General features: G+C 39.3%; 1 protein-coding gene across 2 annotated transcripts in view; it reads right to left on the bottom strand.

The window, feature by feature from the left end:
- Positions 1-17,438, bottom strand: part of GNG2 (G protein subunit gamma 2) — a 138,329-nt gene extending 120,891 nt beyond the window's left edge. Inside the window, exons 1-2 of one of the 2 annotated variants that reach the window (XM_029236556.1) lie at positions 17,240-17,388; positions 12,438-12,478 (exon numbers count right to left, since the gene is read on the bottom strand). The gene's annotated coding sequence lies outside the window, so the exon portion shown is untranslated. Of the gene's footprint in view, positions 1-12,437; positions 12,479-17,239 lie in introns of both variants that reach the window. The other variant, XM_029236555.1, reaches the window with a different exon arrangement.
- Between the last annotated feature and the right edge of the window lie 691 nt (positions 17,439-18,129).

Genomic DNA, 18,129 nt, shown 5'->3' with positions numbered 1-18,129 from the left:
CTTTCCCCTGGAGTGATGACAGATTTGGCAGAGCTCACATAACCTCCTTGGTCTCCTCTGTGATCCAGGGGCCTATATTATAAGATGACTGTCCAAGATAAAGGAGTCATATCTACTCCATAAAATAGAGAAAAGAGACCTGGTCTACTTGGGGATCAGATCTGAAACAATGGCCTCACTAAAACCCGTCTCTAACTGTATTAGAATAATGCACTGAGGAGCGTTTAAATCTGTAATAATATTATGCTAGTGTCATTTTGGCACCTTTTAGAGGCTCACTAAAGCCCTGTGCACCTGCACACCAGACACTTACCGGGTAGATCTGAGAGACTTATATGTAATTATATAGCAGATAAAGGACCAATTTTCCCCCCTTCTGCCTGAGAGAATGCCAAATGGCCCTTTTCTCTCCTGTGAATCACAACACCCAACAGTAAAACGGCTAACTTATATTCAGTAACAAAGGGAGGATGCCAGAGTTTCTTCAATTCCCTCTCAGGACAACTGTGCCAGTACGTTCTCAAGAAACCCTACACTCTCTTGTGATAGTCAAATTGAAGCTGATAGTCAACGCTCTGAATTCTCAGTTTCTCTCCCCCTCTTCCCTTTACAGGAACATAAGCAACCCAACTCCACAGGCCTAATTACCATGGTAACACCATGCACTGTGATTATGAGTGTGTTTGTTTTTTAAAATGACTCACAGATTGTTCCCCCAGAAGCCCCAGACACACAGCTTTCTTGCTGGTTTATAAAATCTATCCAAAGTTTTCTTGCAAATGTCTTGCTCTTCATAGCACAACTGGTGTGACAGCAAGAGAGTCATCAAATCAATATGCCCATCTCCTTAAGGATGAAAAAACCCCACTTGGTTCCTTAAACACTCCAAGATTAATCAATTTAAAACTCGGGTTAATAATGAAATTAATTTGAGTTTGTACACTGGAGAAAAGTAATCTGTTTCTAATTTAAATAATTAAGGTAGTTCATAATGTAGTTTTAGGGACCCAAATAAAATTATCAGGTGAAATAAAATCAGCAGTAATAATTATCAAATAAAATAGCCTACATCGGTGCATACATGGGCGATCATATGTAAAGTGTTTTAAAATAATAAATGTAAGTCCTCTTTTTTAAATTAAAAATGCATTTTCTTTTCCTTAACACTGTCTGATCGTAACAATATAACTTGATTCTAGGGTAAATGTAAGTCTTAATGCCGAGATGTTTTTAAACTAAGGTCTAAAATAAAGAGATTTATTTTTAAAAAGCAAACATGAAAGAGTCCAGACATTTGAAAGAACTGTGGACTACTTCCATCTATTTATCAATACGTATTATTTAAGACCCTCTATGTACTAAGCACCACTGCTTATAACTGAACATTGTAATACGACTTAGGGAAGACTATTTTCTTACTGGAGACAAAGTTCATGGGCATGGCTGAGTCCTTCATCTTCCCTCAGAAGATCCTTTGTGTCATAAGGCACCATTCTGTATGAGCTTTTAGTGAGAGGGACCATGACCCAGTGATCACATCAGGCCTAGAATTCAGAGTCCTGACGTGGGCATCATGGGTGGCTCTCTCCAAAAAAAATAGATGTTGGTAATTTTGGTATATTGATTTTCCTCTGTATGAAATGGAAATAAACCCTATTTTAAAAGAAATTTAAATGAAAAATTTTATATAAATCTATGTAAATTAAAATGCGAAGTACCCTGATATTTACTTATGGTAAAACATATGATAAGCAGACACACACACACACACAATTCATTAAAAATGACTATCTCCAGGACTCTGGGAGGGCTCATGACAAGGAGTACTTCCCAGAACTTCTGCTGTCAGTGTACTTGTCCTCATGGTGAGACACAGCCACACCCCGCCTCTGCAGGAGACCCTCCAACACTAGCAGGGCTGAGAGCAGACAGAAGAAGCAAGAAGAACTACAATCCTGCAGCCTGTGGAACAAAAACCACATTCACAGAAAGATAGACAAGATGAAAAGGCAGAGGGCTATGTAACAGATGAAGGAACAAGACAAAACCCCAGAAAAACAACTAAATGAAGTGGAGATAGGCAACCTTCCAGAAAAAGAATTCAGAACAGTGATAGTGAAGATGACCCAGGACCTCGGAAAAAGAATGGAGGCAAAGATCAAGAAGATGCAAGAAATGTTTAACAAAGACCTAGAAGAATTAAAGAACAAACAAACAGAGATGAACAGTACAATAACTGAAATGAAAACTACACTAGAAGGAATCAATAGCAGAATTACTGAGGCAGAAGAAAGGATAAGTAACCTGGAAGACAGAATGGTGGAATTCACTGCTGTGGAACAGAACAAGGAAAAAAGAATGAAAAGAAATGAAGACAGCCTAAGAGACCTCTGGGACAACATTAAATGCAACAACATTTGCATTATAGGGGTCCCAGAAGGAGAAGAGAGAGAGAAAGGACCAGAGAAGATATTTGAGGAGATTATAATTGAAAACTTCCCTAACATGGGAAGTAGCTACCCAAGTCCAGGAAGCACAGTGAGTCCCATACAGGATAAACCCAAGGAGAAACACATTGAGACACATAGTAATCAAACTGGCAAAAATTAAAGACAAAGAAAAATTATTGAAAGCAGTAAGGGAAAAATGACAAGGGAACTCCCATAAGGTTAACAGCTGATTTCTCAGCAGAAACTCTATAAGCCAGAAGGGAGTGGCATGATATACTTAAAGTGATGAAAGCGAAGAATGTACAACCAAGATTACTCTACCTGGCAAGGATCTCATTCAGATTCGATGGAGAAATCAAAAGCTTTACAGACAAGCAAAAGCTAAGAGAATTCAGCACCACAAAACCAGCTCTACAACAAATGCTAAAGGAACTTCTCTAAGTGGGAAACAGAAGAGGAGAAAAGGACCTACAAAAACAAACCCAAAACAATTAAGAAAATGGTCATAGGAACATACATATCGATAATTGCCTTAAACATCAATGGATTAAATGCTCCAACCAAAAGAACCAGACTTCCTGAATGGATACAAAACAAGACCCATGTATATGCTGTCTACAAAAGACCCACTTCAGACCTAGGGACACACACAGACTGAAAGTGAGAGGATGGAAAAAGATATTCCATGCAAATGGAAATCAAAAGAAAGCTGGAGTAGAAATACTCATATCAGATAAAATAGACTTTAAAATAAAGAATGTTACAAGAGACAAGGAAGGACACTACATAATGATCAAGGCATCAATCCAAGAAGAAGATATAACAATTATAAATATATATGCATCCAACATAGGACCACCTCAATAAGTAAGGCAACTGCTAACACCTATAAAACAGGAAATCAACAGTAGCACAATAATAGTGGGGGACTTTAACACCTCACTTACACCAATGGACAGATGATCCAAAATGAAACTAAATAAGAAAACAGAAGCTTTAAATGACACAATAGACCAGATAGATTTAATTGATATGTATAGGACATTCCATCCAAAAACAGCAGATTACACTTTTTTCTCAAGTGCGCACGGAACATTCTCCAGGATAGATCACATCTTGGGTCACAAATCAAGCCTCAGTAAATTTAAATCATATCAAGTATCTTTTCTGACCACAACGCTATGAGATTAGAAATCAATTACAGGGAAAAAACCGTAAAAAACACAAACACATGGAGGCTAAACAATACGTTACTAAACAACCAAGAGATCACTGAAGAAATAAAAAAATACCTAGAGACAAATGACAATGAAAACAGGACGATCCAAAACCTATGGGATGCAGCAAAAGCAGTTCTAATAGGGAAGGTTATAGCTATACAAGCCTACCTCAAGAAACAAGAAAAATCTCAAATAAACAATCTAACCTTACACCTAAAGGAACTAGAGAAAGAAGAACAAACAAAACACAAAGTTAGCAGAAGGAAAGAAATCATAAAGATCAGAGAAGAAATAAATGAAATAGAAACAGAAAACAATAGCAAAGATCAATAAAACTAAAAGCTGGTTCTTTGAGAAGATAAACAAAATTGATAAACCATTAGCCAGACTTATCAAAAAAAGAGGGAGAGGACTCAAATCAATAAAGTTAGAAATGAAAAAGTAGAAGTTACAACAGACACCACAGAAATACAAAGCATCCTAAGAGACTACTACAAGCAATTCTATGCCAATAAAATGGACAATCTGAAAGAAATGGACAAATTCTTAGAAAGGTATAACCTTCCAAGACTGAACTAGGAAGAAATAGAAAATATGAACAGACCAATCACAAGTAATGAAATTGAGACTGTGATTAAAAATCTTCCAACAAACAAAAGTCCAGGACCAGATGGCTTTACAGGTGAATTCTATCAAACATTTAGAGAAGAGTTAACACCAAGCCTTCTCAAACGCTTCCAAAAAGTTGCAGAGGAAGGAACACTCCCAAACTCACTCTATGAGGCCACCATCACCCTGATACCAAAACTAAAGATACTACAATAAAAGAAAATTACAGACCAATATCACTGATGAATATAGATGCAAAAATCCCCAACAAAATACTAGCAAACAGAATCCAACAACACATTAAAAGGATCATACACCATGATCAAGTGGGATTTATCCCAGGGATGCAAGGATTCTTCAATATACGCAAATCAATCAATGTGACACACCATATTAACAAACTGAAGAATAAAAACCATATGATCATCTCAATAGATGCAGAAAAAGCTTTTGACAAAATTCAACACTGTTTATGATAAAAACTCTCCAGAAAGTGGGCATAGAGGGAACCTACCTCAACATAATAAAGGCCATATATGACAAACCCACAGCAAACATTGTCCTCAATGGTGAAAACTGAAAGCATTTCCTCTAAGATCAGGAACAAGACCGGGTTGCCCACTCTCACCACTATTATTGAACATAGTTTTGGAAGTCCTAGCAACAGCAATCAGAGAAGAAAAAGAAATAAAAGGAATACAAATTGGAAAAGAATAAGTAAAACTGTCACTGTTTGCAGATGACATAATACTATACATAGAGAATCCTAAAGATGTCACCAGAAAACTACTAGAGCTAATTCATGAATTTGGTAAAGTAGCAGGATACAAAATTAATGCACAGAAATCTCTTGCATTCCTATACACTAATGATGAAAAATCTGAAAGAGAAATTAAGGAAACACTCCCATTTACCATTGCAACAAAAAGAATAAAATACCTAGGAATAAACCTACCTAGGGAGACAAAAGACCTGTATGCAGAAAACTATAAGAGATTGATGAAAGAAATTAAAGATGATACCAACAGATGGAGAGATATACCACGTTCTTGGATTGGAAGAATCAATACTGTAAAAATGACTATGCTACCCAAAGCAATCTACAGAGTCAATGCAATCCCTACCAAATTACCAATGGCATTTTTTACGGAACTAGAACAAAAAATCTTAAAATTTGTATGGAGACAAAAAAGACCCCGAATAACCAAAGCAGTCTTGAGGGAAAAAAATGGAGCTGGAGGAATCAGACTCCCTGACTTCAAACTATACTACAAAGCTACAGTAATCAAGACAATATGGTACTGGCACAAAAACAGAAACATAGATCAATGGAACAAGATAGAAAGCCCAGAGATAAACCCATGCACCTATGGTCAACTAATCTATGACAAAGGTGGCAAGGATATACAATGGAGAAAAGATAGTCTCTTCAATAAGTGGTGCTGGGAAAACTGGACAGCTACATGTAAAACAATGAAGTTAGAACACTCCCTAACACCATACACAAAAATAAACTCAAAATGGATTAGAGACCTGCTCTAGACCTCCTAGAGTAATGGAAGTAAAAACAAAAATAAACAAATGGGACCTAATGAAACTTAAAAGCTTTTACACAGCAAAGGAAACCATAAACAAGACGAAAAGACAACCCTCAGAATGGGAGAAAATATTTACAAACGAATCAATGGACAAAGGATGAACCTCCAAAATATATAAACAGCTCATGCAGCTCAACATTAAAAAAACAAACAACCCAATCCAAAAATGGGCAGACCTAAATAGACATTTCTCCAAAGAAGACTTACAGATGGCCAAGAAGCACACGAAAAGCTGCTCAACATCACTAATTATTAGAGAAATGCAAATCAAAACTACTATGAGGTATCACCTCACACCAGTTAGAATGGGCATCATCAGAAAATCTACAAACAACAAATGCTGGAGAGGGTGTGGAGAAAAGGGAACCCTCTTGCACTGTTGGTGGGAATCTAAATTGATACAGCCACTGTGGAGAACAGTATGGAGGTTCCTTAAAAAATTAAAAATAGAATTACCATATGATCCAGCAATCCCACTACTGGGCATATACCCAGAGAAAACCATAATTCAAAAAGACACATACACCCCAATGTTCATTGCAGCACTATTTACAATAGCCAGGTCATGGAAGCAACCTAAATGCCCATCGACAGACGAATGGATAAAGAAGATGTGGTACATATATATAATGGAATATTACTCAGCCATAAAAAGGAACGATATTGGGTCATTTGTTGAGACGTGGATGGATCTAGAGACTGTCATACAGAGTGAAGTTAGTCAGAAAGAGAAAAACAAATATCGTATGTTAACGCATATATGTGGAACCTAGAAAAATGGTACAGATGAACCAGTTTGCCGGGCGGAAATTGAGACACAGATGTAGAGACCAAACGTATGGACACCAAGGGGGGAAAGCGGCAGGGGAATGGGGGTGGTGGTGTGATGAATGGGGTGGTGGTGTGATGAATGGGGTGGTGGTGTGATGAATGGGGTGATTGGGATTGACATGTATACACTGATGTGTATAAAATTGATGACTAATAAGAATCTGCTGTATAAAAAAAATAAATTAAATTAAAAAAATTTTTTTAAAATGACTGTCTCTAAATTGCTACATATTTTATGTATTGTTACCAATAATATTTTTTTCTCTAGAGCTTGAAGGGATAACCAGAGCCTATCAGTCAGGATAGGCTAAGGTTATACTGTGGAAACAACCCCCAAATCTTTTAAGACAGAAAAACTCATTTTTCACTCTCACTATGTGTCCATTGCAGGTCAGTGGAGAGACCATCTCTGTGTTGTCTTTATTCTAGGCTTAGAATAAAGGCTTAAGAGCTCAGCCACTGTCCCTGTGTTTTCACCACTGTCAATTGCCAAGGAATGCGCTCACATTCTGGTCATTATAAGCTTCCTCCTAGAGGTGACAAACATCACTTCTGCTTTCACTTCACTGGTCAATGCAAGACACAGGGCTACACCTAACTAAAGCAGATGGAGACCTGTAAGCCTATCATGAGTTGGGAAGGAAAACCGGAAATATTTTTGCCTAATCACATGCATTGGTGAACAAATAGTGCAAGCCTGAGACTGTCACTTAACTAAGTCACAACACTGACGTCTGACTATGCCGAGGAAGTAGGCTTCCTCAGGTGATTCCTTACTTCAAGTTCTGAGCACCTGTGGTTCATGTTGGGCCATAATCATTTCTGCTAAAACTGGCTGAGAACCCCATGGCTAGAACTAAAGATCCTCTACTCCATCTTTGTGGTAACAATAATAATTATACTAATAATAGCTACAATTCTGAATAGTTACTACATGTCAGGCACTATGACATGTAAAATAAACATTTTACATACATTATATAATTTTCCCCTGACAATTTTGTGAAGTAGGTATTGTCATTATATCCCAATCTATAGATAAGGAAACAGAGACACAGATAGTTTAAGCAACTTGTCCAGGACATTCTGATTCCAAACCAATGTTCTTTAACTACTATGCTCTCCTGTGTATTAAGCCTTAGAATATTATTTTTGTATACCGTAGTATTTTCAGATTATTTTAAAACATAATAAAAAATCAATTTTTTTTTTTTGCTTAGAAAATTTCATTTTTTTTAACTTAAATTTTTTATTAGTTTAATTTAAAAAAAATTGGGGGACTGTTTGATATCAAGTTTTCTTTTCCCCCAATGGAAAAAAAATAATAAAACTGTTAGCGAAATTACTTTAATGCCTATATACAGTAATGTTCTCTAAACACAGCCATCATTCATGAAGTTTAAAAAATAATGGCAAAGGATCCATTCAATTCTCCAAAGAAAGACTAGACTAAAAGGACTGTTAATTTTTTTTCTGTAAATTTTTTCACAATTTTTCTCATATGGTTCTGTGCAGATCAGATAAATACCCTTCTTAAACACAGCTCTGTTGGCAAAGCTTAGAAATGAACTTTTACTTTTCTGTTTAAAAATGCAAATATACGAGTAGGAAGCATTCGATCATTTATTACAGAGAAGGTATTCCTACCATTAACACTTAATCTGTTACGATGAGAATGCACAGAAATACACCTAGAGGCAAGCAGTAAAAACACTGTAATGACGGCAGCTTCACTGCAATTTCCCTTTTTCACTCCTGCTGCCTCACAAACCTAGCCTCTGAAATGAAATATCAGAATGAAAAATAGGAACCATGAAGACAATGCAACAATAATAGAACTGCATGTTGCCTCTGCAGTTGGAAAGTGGAAAACTATTTTCAAAATAACTCATAATCAGAAATTTCAGAGAGCATTCTTGCTTCTCTTACATGTGCTGTAATCCACAAAATGCATACCCCTCTAGAGAAAACAGTGTTTTCCTTTGAGTCTGATAGACATCATACACAGAACCCTTGGCCTCTCTTGCTCATTTCTTGGCCCAGGGTGGATTTTATTTAGATCAAATTGATTTAAATGACGAGTCAGGAAGACTCAATTTAATTATATATATATGTGTATTTTACAATGCAGAAATGCAGGGCTAGTTGTCTAAATTAAATGCCATTCTTATCACTAACTAGGACCTGATGTAATTTCTTCTGGAATCATTTGTTTAGAAGGTGATTCTTTGCTTCATCTCACAGGAGCCATTTTGTATTTTCTTCCAGGACTCTTTCTCTAGTCTACCTAGATCATCACCATCAACTAAAGCAAGCTTTTCATTTGTGTGTATTTGTGTATGTTTGTTTTTCTGAAAGGAGAATGCATGGAAACACTGTTCAACTCAAAGTTGTATGATCTTGATAAGTTTAACCTTTGGGGCCTTGATATCTTCATATATAGGATGGAAACAATAATAGTGGCAGACTCTGTTGAACACCCGATAACCATTCACCCCTTCTTTCTTGCTAATAGAACTAGACCTTTTTTCTGGAGTCTGGTGACCATGTTTTTCAGAGAGGCGGGGCTGCGCCATGGCCTCACAGGACACTTGAACTAGCCAATCACAGCAGCTCTGTCTGCCTCACTACTAATAGGGAAGTCACATGAGTTGTGAATGTCATCTCAGAGAGGCCTTCAGGGATTACCCAACAAAGGTAAAATCCCCATGACCACACCATCATACACACAATCTCTATCATTCAATCTGTTTCTATTTTAATCCACCTCAGCACTTATCACTACTTGATATTTTCTTGTATTGTAATTTGTTTCTGTCAATGGGGTCCAATCTGGCTGATTCTCATCTAATTAGTCTGGGTTGAGGCTGGGCCATAGGTGTTTTTTCAAAGTACCCCTCAGTGATTTCTAATGTGCAGCTAGATCTGTAAACCATTGGTTTATGTGTTTACCAGGTCTCTCTCAATAGAATGTAATTTCCAAGAAAACAAAGAACTGGCCTGTTTTGTTCATCCAAGTGTCCCTGGCCCCTCGAATGACACATGGCACATTGCAGACATTCCGTTAAGACTTGTGGACAGACTGACTGTATTGTAATTCTGTCAGTATTTGTCTGTTTTCCCAGTAGTTTATAAGCTCCTAGAATATCTAGTCCACTCTGCATAAAAAAATAAGTGACTCAAGAAAGTTCATTAAACGAATGATAAACAAACTGCATTTGTGAACCCAAATGTTCTCACCAAAAACAAACAAACAAAACAAAAACAAAAATCCCACAAATATATGTGAGGTGATGTATGTGTTAATTAACTAGATGGGAGGAATCCTGTCACAGTATATATGTATATCCAATCATCATGATGAACGCTTTAAATATCTTATAATTTTATTTGCCAATTACACTTCAATAAAACTGAAATTAAAAACAAACAAAAACCCAAACTGTATTTGTGTGCTGTAAGGAAGACAAAGATGAAACTGGGTGTGGCTGCTGTCCTCAAAGAGCTTGCAAAAGAAAAAAAAAAAAAAAAAAAAAGCAGATTGCCATTATACACACGAGAATGCACTAATTGCTGTGATGAAAGAACAAAAGACTTCAGGGGAAGTAAAGATTGCTTTTTATTGGGAAAGGAAGAAACCAAGGAAGACTTCATGGAAGAGACAGCATTTGAACTGAGCCTCACAGGATGAATGGAATTTGGCTACACAGAGAAGCAAGACTACAGGGGTGAAGTGTGGAAGGAGAAGCAGGAAAGTTCTTCCAGGGAGAGGGAAGAACACAAACAACAAATCAGCCCAGCTGGAGGTCAGGAGGGCTAGAACAAAGACACTGGCTATCAACATGGGAAAGATTAGATGGTGTCAAGATATGTTTCCAGTGACAATACAAAGGTCTGAGCAACTGACTCCAACTTGGTTGTTTGGTGAGGAAAATAATGAAATTGGGTTTTCCTAATTGAGGGACTGAGAGAACGGGGTGTCATTAATAGTCATGGAATCAGGTGAGGAGCTGGTTTTGAGTGGGGAAAGGCAATGGCAAGCACTGATTTGGAGTCTCAGTTTCAGTGGGTTGGATGTTCTGGCAAGTCTGCAGGGTGCTCGATGTGCAAGTTTAGAGTAGGTGAGAGATCAGGATGGAGAATCAGATTTGGAACTGCCCCCCACCCCAGTGACAATGACAGAAATCATAGAAAAGGGTTTGATAAAGGAAGAGGGAGAAATTTAGTGGCAGAAGAATCAAATCTTGAGAACACTCATATTTGGGGAGCAGAACTTGGAGTTAATGGAGATGTTGGGAGACTTCAGAGAGGCATGAAGGGTGGCAGAATATGCCACTCCAAAATATGCCTGTTTGTCATAAGAATATTTCAGGCAGATTATCGTGGGAAACAGGAGACACTGGAGAAATTATGAAAACATACTAGAGGTTACATTTTTGTAAGAGAAATTTACATTATAAAGGAAATCTCGATGTGTAAGGGTGCCTCCCTCTCTGTTCCAGGAAAAGAAGGAGTGGAACCAACTTAAATATGTACATCAAATCTTACTCTTATTTACCACACTTTTCCTGGCCGCCTCCCCATAACTGCCCTCCTCCACCCCTCCTTAATTTTGTCTTTAGCTCAAGATGGTATTTAAGTCTGAGTTCTAAACCACTTCTGAGAGCTCCTCATTTTTCCCTGATATCTCCCATGTACACATGAGGTATACAAGTTAATAAATGTCCATTTGTTTTTCTCTTATCAATCTGTCTTTTGTTACAGGCTCCTCAGCACTGAGAAAGGTGGAGGGAAAACTATTTTTCCTCCGCTACAGGTAGGAAGAAAACAAAGTTAGTAGAGGTTACCAAAGTCAAGGGGAAGCTCTGTTGGCAACCGGTTTGTTTAAATTTATATGTGTAAACTAAGCATGTTTGCAGGCAAAGAGGCACGGGCCAATAAAAAGAAGAAGCCAAATGTGTAAGGAGATAGAATTATTGTCAGAACATAGTCCCCTAGAAAGTAAAAGGAAATAAGAGTCCAAGTCCAGGCTTGAAAGAAAAGCTGTGCTAATTTGACCTAGGAAGGGAGGAGAAGAAAATGAATGAAGACATGAGAAATTGTGAGGTGGTAAAGAATGAGGCTGAGGAATTCCATAATATATACCTTCTCCAAATAACAGGAGGTGAGGTCACCTGTAATGAATAAAGGGAGTGGGGGCTTGGGTTTAATGGTTTTCATTGAAAATGCAGAGGGGATAGTAGAAAGTGAAATTAAAAAAAAAAAAAAAAAAAAGGATTTCCTAAGAACAGCAATGGCCCTGCTCATGTTGCAAGGAATCTGGAGTAGAGCCCATCACTCCAGTTTCCAGCCCCTCTCCTTCAGCTCTATTGCCAGATGCCTGGAGCAGAGGATAATGGGAAGGTCTGACCCTGACAACCAGACTGGCAGGGGGACAAGGGAAGGCCAAAGAAATAGGGAGGAAGGGTCAGGTGACTGGCTTTACTAAGTCTTTCCATTAAGAGCTTGACTGTATAACAAGAGATAAAAGGGCTGACCCTGTCTTATATCTTCACTTCTAAGAAACATGTTATCTCTAGAGTTTGAGAATTGAGCTCCCTCTTTTCTAATGTTTAAGGAAGTCCTCTAGAGATTCTGAACATTGTCTGAACATTGATTCCCATTAACTATAATTGATTTTGTTTAACGTAAGGGTTTTAAGGAACCACATATATCTCTAACGCTCTTACCTGAAAATCTGAATCTCAATTCCACATTGGCATCTTTACATCTGAACAAATTTGAACACAGAAACATAGCATATTAGCTTTAAACATTACCCTCTTCTTTTTAAACAAAAGAATATGGTCTTCCAAACAATTTTTAAAGTGACAAAGTATAATGACTTTCTCTATCCACCTGCCCTACTGTGGAGGGAAGTAAACTGGAAATTGGATTGGGAGGTGAGGTATTAATCAACTGTGCAGCTCTAGAAAGGTAACAAATTCTGGTCCTATTTTATTATCCGTCATGGAGGGGTTGATACAGGCTAGGTTTGTTCCCAGGTCATTTTTAGCTCTGCAATTCTATGATGTCATAGGCTGGGACAAAGTCTTAACCCAGCTCTGTAATTCCCCTCTCCCACCTGGGTCTAGTAAAGCCAGTCACGGGTCTTCCCAGTAACCACAGAATCAACAGATTTGCAAATTTTAAAAAGTTGGAGGTCATTATCCAACCTCCTAGTACACACACAGAGTGCATTACCAAAAATTAACATACAGTCTTTCAGGAGCTCTTCAAACCATTCAAGGTCAACACCTGCACCCACACCATGAACCTCAGGTGTCACTGCCGTTCAAGAGTCTTCCCTAATCTTTCTGCGCAGATCGCCTCAGCCCCATCCATACCCTGCCTCACTGGTTTTGGAGTGGAGAGTGAAGTCTGTGGTGGAAAGTGAAACACAGGATTCTTATTTTCAAAAGTGAAATTTAGACTAGAATCACATTGCATTAGTAGAAACTTCTCTCAGAATCTATTGTTGTTTAACTACTATAGCCCCTTTCCAAGGCTAATCCTCTCCATTATAAAGAGTTTGAGAACAATTTAGCATGTAGCTTCTCCTCCCTTTTTCTGAACTTGCTACCTATTGGGCACTTTTTCTCCTGCAGCTAATGAGTAGAGACTAGAAAGACACTGAAGTGATGGCCCCCCTCCTGGGGGCCTGGCCTGCACCTGACCAGCAGGATCACTGGTCTACAATTAGGGTTTGAATTTCGCTATCAGGTTCTTGATATCACTAATTATCAGGATCTACGCAGATTTTCTTTCTCCTCTTGCGTTTAAAAGTTACTTTTGAGAGAAGTATTTCACTTGGGCAGGGATAATATGGTGTATGCAAGAGACTGAATACAAATATTATAATCATGATCTTTCTGACACACTATGTTAAGAGATGCCGCCATTTCAAAACGTCTCCTCGAAAACAACCCAATTGAAAAATGGGTAAAGGACTTGAATAGACATTTCTCTAAAGGAGACATACAAATCGCCAACAGGCACGTGAAAAGATATTCAACATCGCTAATCCTCAGGGAAATGCAAATTGAAACCACAAAGAGATACCAATTCACACCCACTGGGATAGTTACTGTCAAAAACAAACAAACAAAAAACCCCAGGAAATAACAAACGTTGGTGAGGATTTGGAGAAATTGGGACCCTCGTGTACTGCTGTGGGAATAGAAAATGGTGTAGCGGCTATGGAAAACAGTATGGCCATTCTTCAAAAAATTAAACACAGTTACCATATAATACAGCAATTACACTTCTGGGTACCCCAAAAGAAGTGAAAGCAGGGATATTTGTACACCCATGATCTATTCACAATAGCTAAAACGTGGAAGCGACCCAAGTGTCCATCAACAGATTAATGGATAAAAAACTATAGTATATACATACAATGGAATAGTATTCAGCCTAAAAGAGGAAGGAAATTCCAACATATGCCGTAACATGGATGAACCTTGAAGACATTTTGGTAAGTGAAACAAGCCAGTCACAAAAGGACAAATACTGTATGATTCCACTTACATGAGGTACCTAGAGTCGTCATAGACAGAAGGTAGAATGGTGGTGCCAGGGGCTGGGGGGAGGAGGGAATGGGGCGTTACTGTTTAATGGGAACAGATTTTCAGTTTGAGAAGATGAAAAAGCTCTGGAGATGGATGGTAGTGACAGTTGCACAACAATGTCAGTATACTTAATGCCACAGAATGGCACACTTACAAATAGTTAAAATGGGAACTTTTATGTTATATATATTTCACTACAGTTAAAAAAAAATGTCTCCTGAATCTTTGAGATAGTGGCAAAGATCAAGAATACGCTAACTTTTCCCGAGGCAGAAGAAAAAATGACATCTGAGCACCTACTATGTACCAGGCAGGCACTCATAAATCACACGCAAAAGCAAAAACCAAATAAAACACAACAAATAAACAATAACAACAAATACCCTGATTATGTACTATTAACCCTTCTTTACAGTGAAGAAAGCAAGGTTCATAACAACGTACCAGCTGAAGGAGTGAGAACCAGTGGTAGGATTCAAAGGCAGATCTGCCTGACTCTCGAAGCCTGCATTCTTTTCACTCCACCATGCTGTTTTCTGCTACCCACAGTTGTCTCTGAAGAGGCTTTGTGCTTTGACTATAGAGCTTTTATACTTAAAAGTTGAGCCTGCCTTCTGAAGTAGGCTAAAAAAGTCAGCCAACCAAATGCATTCACTACGAGCCCACCATGAGGCCCAGGACCAACCAGGAGTCGTGTTTCCACTCTGCCGTTGGCCATATGGCAGAAAAAAAAACACACACACACGCAATTAAAATTTCAGTGTTGGTTGACTCCCTCAAAAGCCTCCGAACACTGTGGACAAAAGTAGTATGTCTTTTAATATTCCATTTGGCCAGAAGAAGAGGAAATAGTCCCATTTTACAGGACAGGAACTTTTTCATCTTTTTCTTAAACCTCCTGCCATCGTAGTTACGGATCTGCCGTTACTCATTCATGTTGTGCTTCAAGCTGGGATTTAATAATTAAGGGAATGTTTGGGGCTGTGCAGAAAATAGGCATCTCTTGTTTGATGTTTTCTGAAAGAGAGCAGGGGGCCTCTGGACTCCCCTGTGCCTATGAGCCAAGGTTTCATTTTCTGACTCTTTTGTGAAACACACAGTGAGGAGTAAAGCAGATTGTCTACACATCCTCACACAAAGCAGGGTGTTGGCATTATCTAGTGAATCCAGCCCGTAGCTGAGTAAGTACCAGAGCGTGAGCCCCATCCTCATTCATACAGCCTGGACTCCCAACTTTCCGTTTCATTTAATGACAGGCAGCTTGATCACAGAGATCCAGTTAGGGGCATTCGGGATCCAAGATGCACCCGAGATCTCCTCTCTGGGAAGATTATCTTTACATATGGTTCCAGTTCCCGTATGTCTCCTAGACATACGGGAACTGGAACCATGAAATATGTGGCGTGACTTGTTTTGCCCACAGGTTTGATTAAATTCAATGGATTTGTCAGAGGAGCTCCACGGTTTCAACACCAGCACTATTTCGCCTCTTGGTCGTCACACAGGTTTAGTTTCATAAGTATGCTCAGAAAATTAGACTTTTTTTTCTTTAGTACCTAAAGATTCTTATCTCTGAAAATGCACTGCTACCCCACAAATTTTGAGAAGACAAATCAATTTCATAAGGTGACATTAAAAAAAAACAAAACTAGAGCTCTTCACAATTGAGAATGATGATAAATGAGGAAGCATATACACTTTCCATGGCATACTTAGTGTTTAAAACCTACACTTTAAGAATGAGTGTCTAAATATGACCTTTTTATTGTTTTTACTCCACTATAGTCAGTTCTTTCTTTTGAAAATTATCTCCTTTCATTGTAAAAATGCAAGACAAAACCTTTTATCAATGATCACTTATTGCTTAACCACATTTTCTGTTGGAGACACAGCTTAATTTTTAAATCAGGCTATGCTAGGATATTAAACCCTCCTACATATCCTGCCAAAGAAATCTCACAATCTCATTTCTAATCCGTTAGACCTATTTACTGCACTTGTATGTATCATTCACAAATATGAACAAGCCATGGCCATAGACTCTAATAAGGGGACCCATTGCTCAAGAAAATCAAAGAATAAAAATCAAGTTCTGATTTCACTATTTCGTCCATCCACAGCATAGGCAGGTAAGGAAACAACCTGGCAACACTTTTACATGTTGTCCATCACTGAGGCTAATATGCACCTTGACCTATAGATGAATAAAATCTATATAAACATAAAATCCATATATACACTGGTATCCGAGTCTAGACAAGTTAAACCCGCCACACTCTTTTGAGAAAGAATGCAACTTTAGGATAAGACCCACTGGTAAATGATAGCTGTTTCTGAGGTTATCCTGAAAGCAGCTGCACAGAGCAGAGGTAGGAAGACACCTTTTTTTTTTAATGGTAAATACTGCCCCTCACATACGCAATTCCAGCCTTTGTTGGCCAATTCTGAGTACAAAAGGATTTAACCCCCCAAACAAACAAACAAAAAGCCAAATCACAGTCCTTATGCTGCAAGATAGAAGCTACCCCAGTGCAATGTGTAAGAAAGATAATGCAATTAACATTTTACACTCCTCAAACAAGACTGCAACGTTCAGATGATCAGCCCACAGCTTCACAGCCCCAATTGATTTCAACTGGGCTCTGCTTTCCTTCCAAGAGAGCTGCAAACAGCTTCTTAACATTTAGCGTGTTTTCCTGATGAGTCACCGAAGCTAAGCACTAATGAGGATTATTTTTTTCAAATCAAGGTGTCATGAATTTGGTCCCTCTCAAAATCCCTGCTAACACAACCCATCCTGACCATTTCCCCCCATCCCCGGAACAATGTGTCTTTCTTCCCCCTCGAAATCTGCCCTTACAACCGCAGGCGAGGGTCATTTTTCTCTTAGCGAGGAGCAACACGAAAAGTGTTTCCTTTACCTTGGCTCCCGAGGCTGGTCCGAGACGAGTGGCTTTCCTCCTCCCTCCGAGCCGCTGTGTGCAGGCGAGCTCCGGCGCAGCCCGCCCAGCCCAGCCCAGCCCCGCAGTAGTAGGAGCTGCCCACGGCGCGGCAGCCGCTGTGTGTATGTGTAGCAGCGTCTCCTGCAGCCCAGGGACTAGTCCCCACCCAGCTTTGTCTTCAGTCATCGGTCTTTCTACAGGAAGCAGCGCATCTCCCACTTCCTCCTCTTGCTAGCTGTGAGCTGCTTACTTCTTTCCCTCTCCTTCCATTTCAGGGCTCACGGGAACCCTTTCCTCTTCTCTTGGGCTACCGACACCAATGTGACTACAATCCCCTTTTCCCTTTTGTTCCAAGACCCTTTGGGGCCGTCTGTTCCTTCCTTCCCCTTACTCCCTCATTCTCTCGGCCCCCTTCCCCACAGAGTCTGCCTTCTCAGCCTGAACTTGGTCTGTTGTTGTTGCTGTTGTTTTGGGGGGTCCCCAGCCCCTGGCTAGGTTCTGCCCCTGAGGTCCAGCACCAGCCTCCATGGCACCTCCTGATTTACTGTGGTCCCTTATCAAGGCAGCGAGCTGGGAGCTTGCAGCTTCTTGCTGCAGCATTTTTCTCTGTGGCCAACATTCCCGATGCTTCATTTCTCCAAGGTTCCACTACCGCTGAGATCTCGCTTAACCCACGTGCTCAGAAAAGAATGGCCCTGATAAGTATTCTTGTGGGGCATAGGAGCTAAACCAAGTCCTGCACTGCTACCCGTGGCCTAATAGTGAAGACATATTCCCTGAAAGATTCTCAGTGGTGGGGAGTAGCAAGGTAAAGCTGAACGCTGGATCTTCTCACCCCAGAAACAGAGCCCTCTCCCCCTCCACCCCAC

The sequence above is a fragment of the Monodon monoceros genome, unplaced genomic scaffold (assembly GCF_005190385.1).
Source record: "Monodon monoceros isolate NGI ecotype Baffin Bay Population unplaced genomic scaffold, NGI_Narwhal_1 Super_Scaffold_21, whole genome shotgun sequence".
Taxonomy (NCBI): domain Eukaryota; kingdom Metazoa; phylum Chordata; class Mammalia; order Artiodactyla; family Monodontidae; genus Monodon; species Monodon monoceros.
The sequence above is the reverse complement of the archived record's forward strand: the minus strand, read 5'-3'. Positions and strand labels throughout refer to the sequence as shown.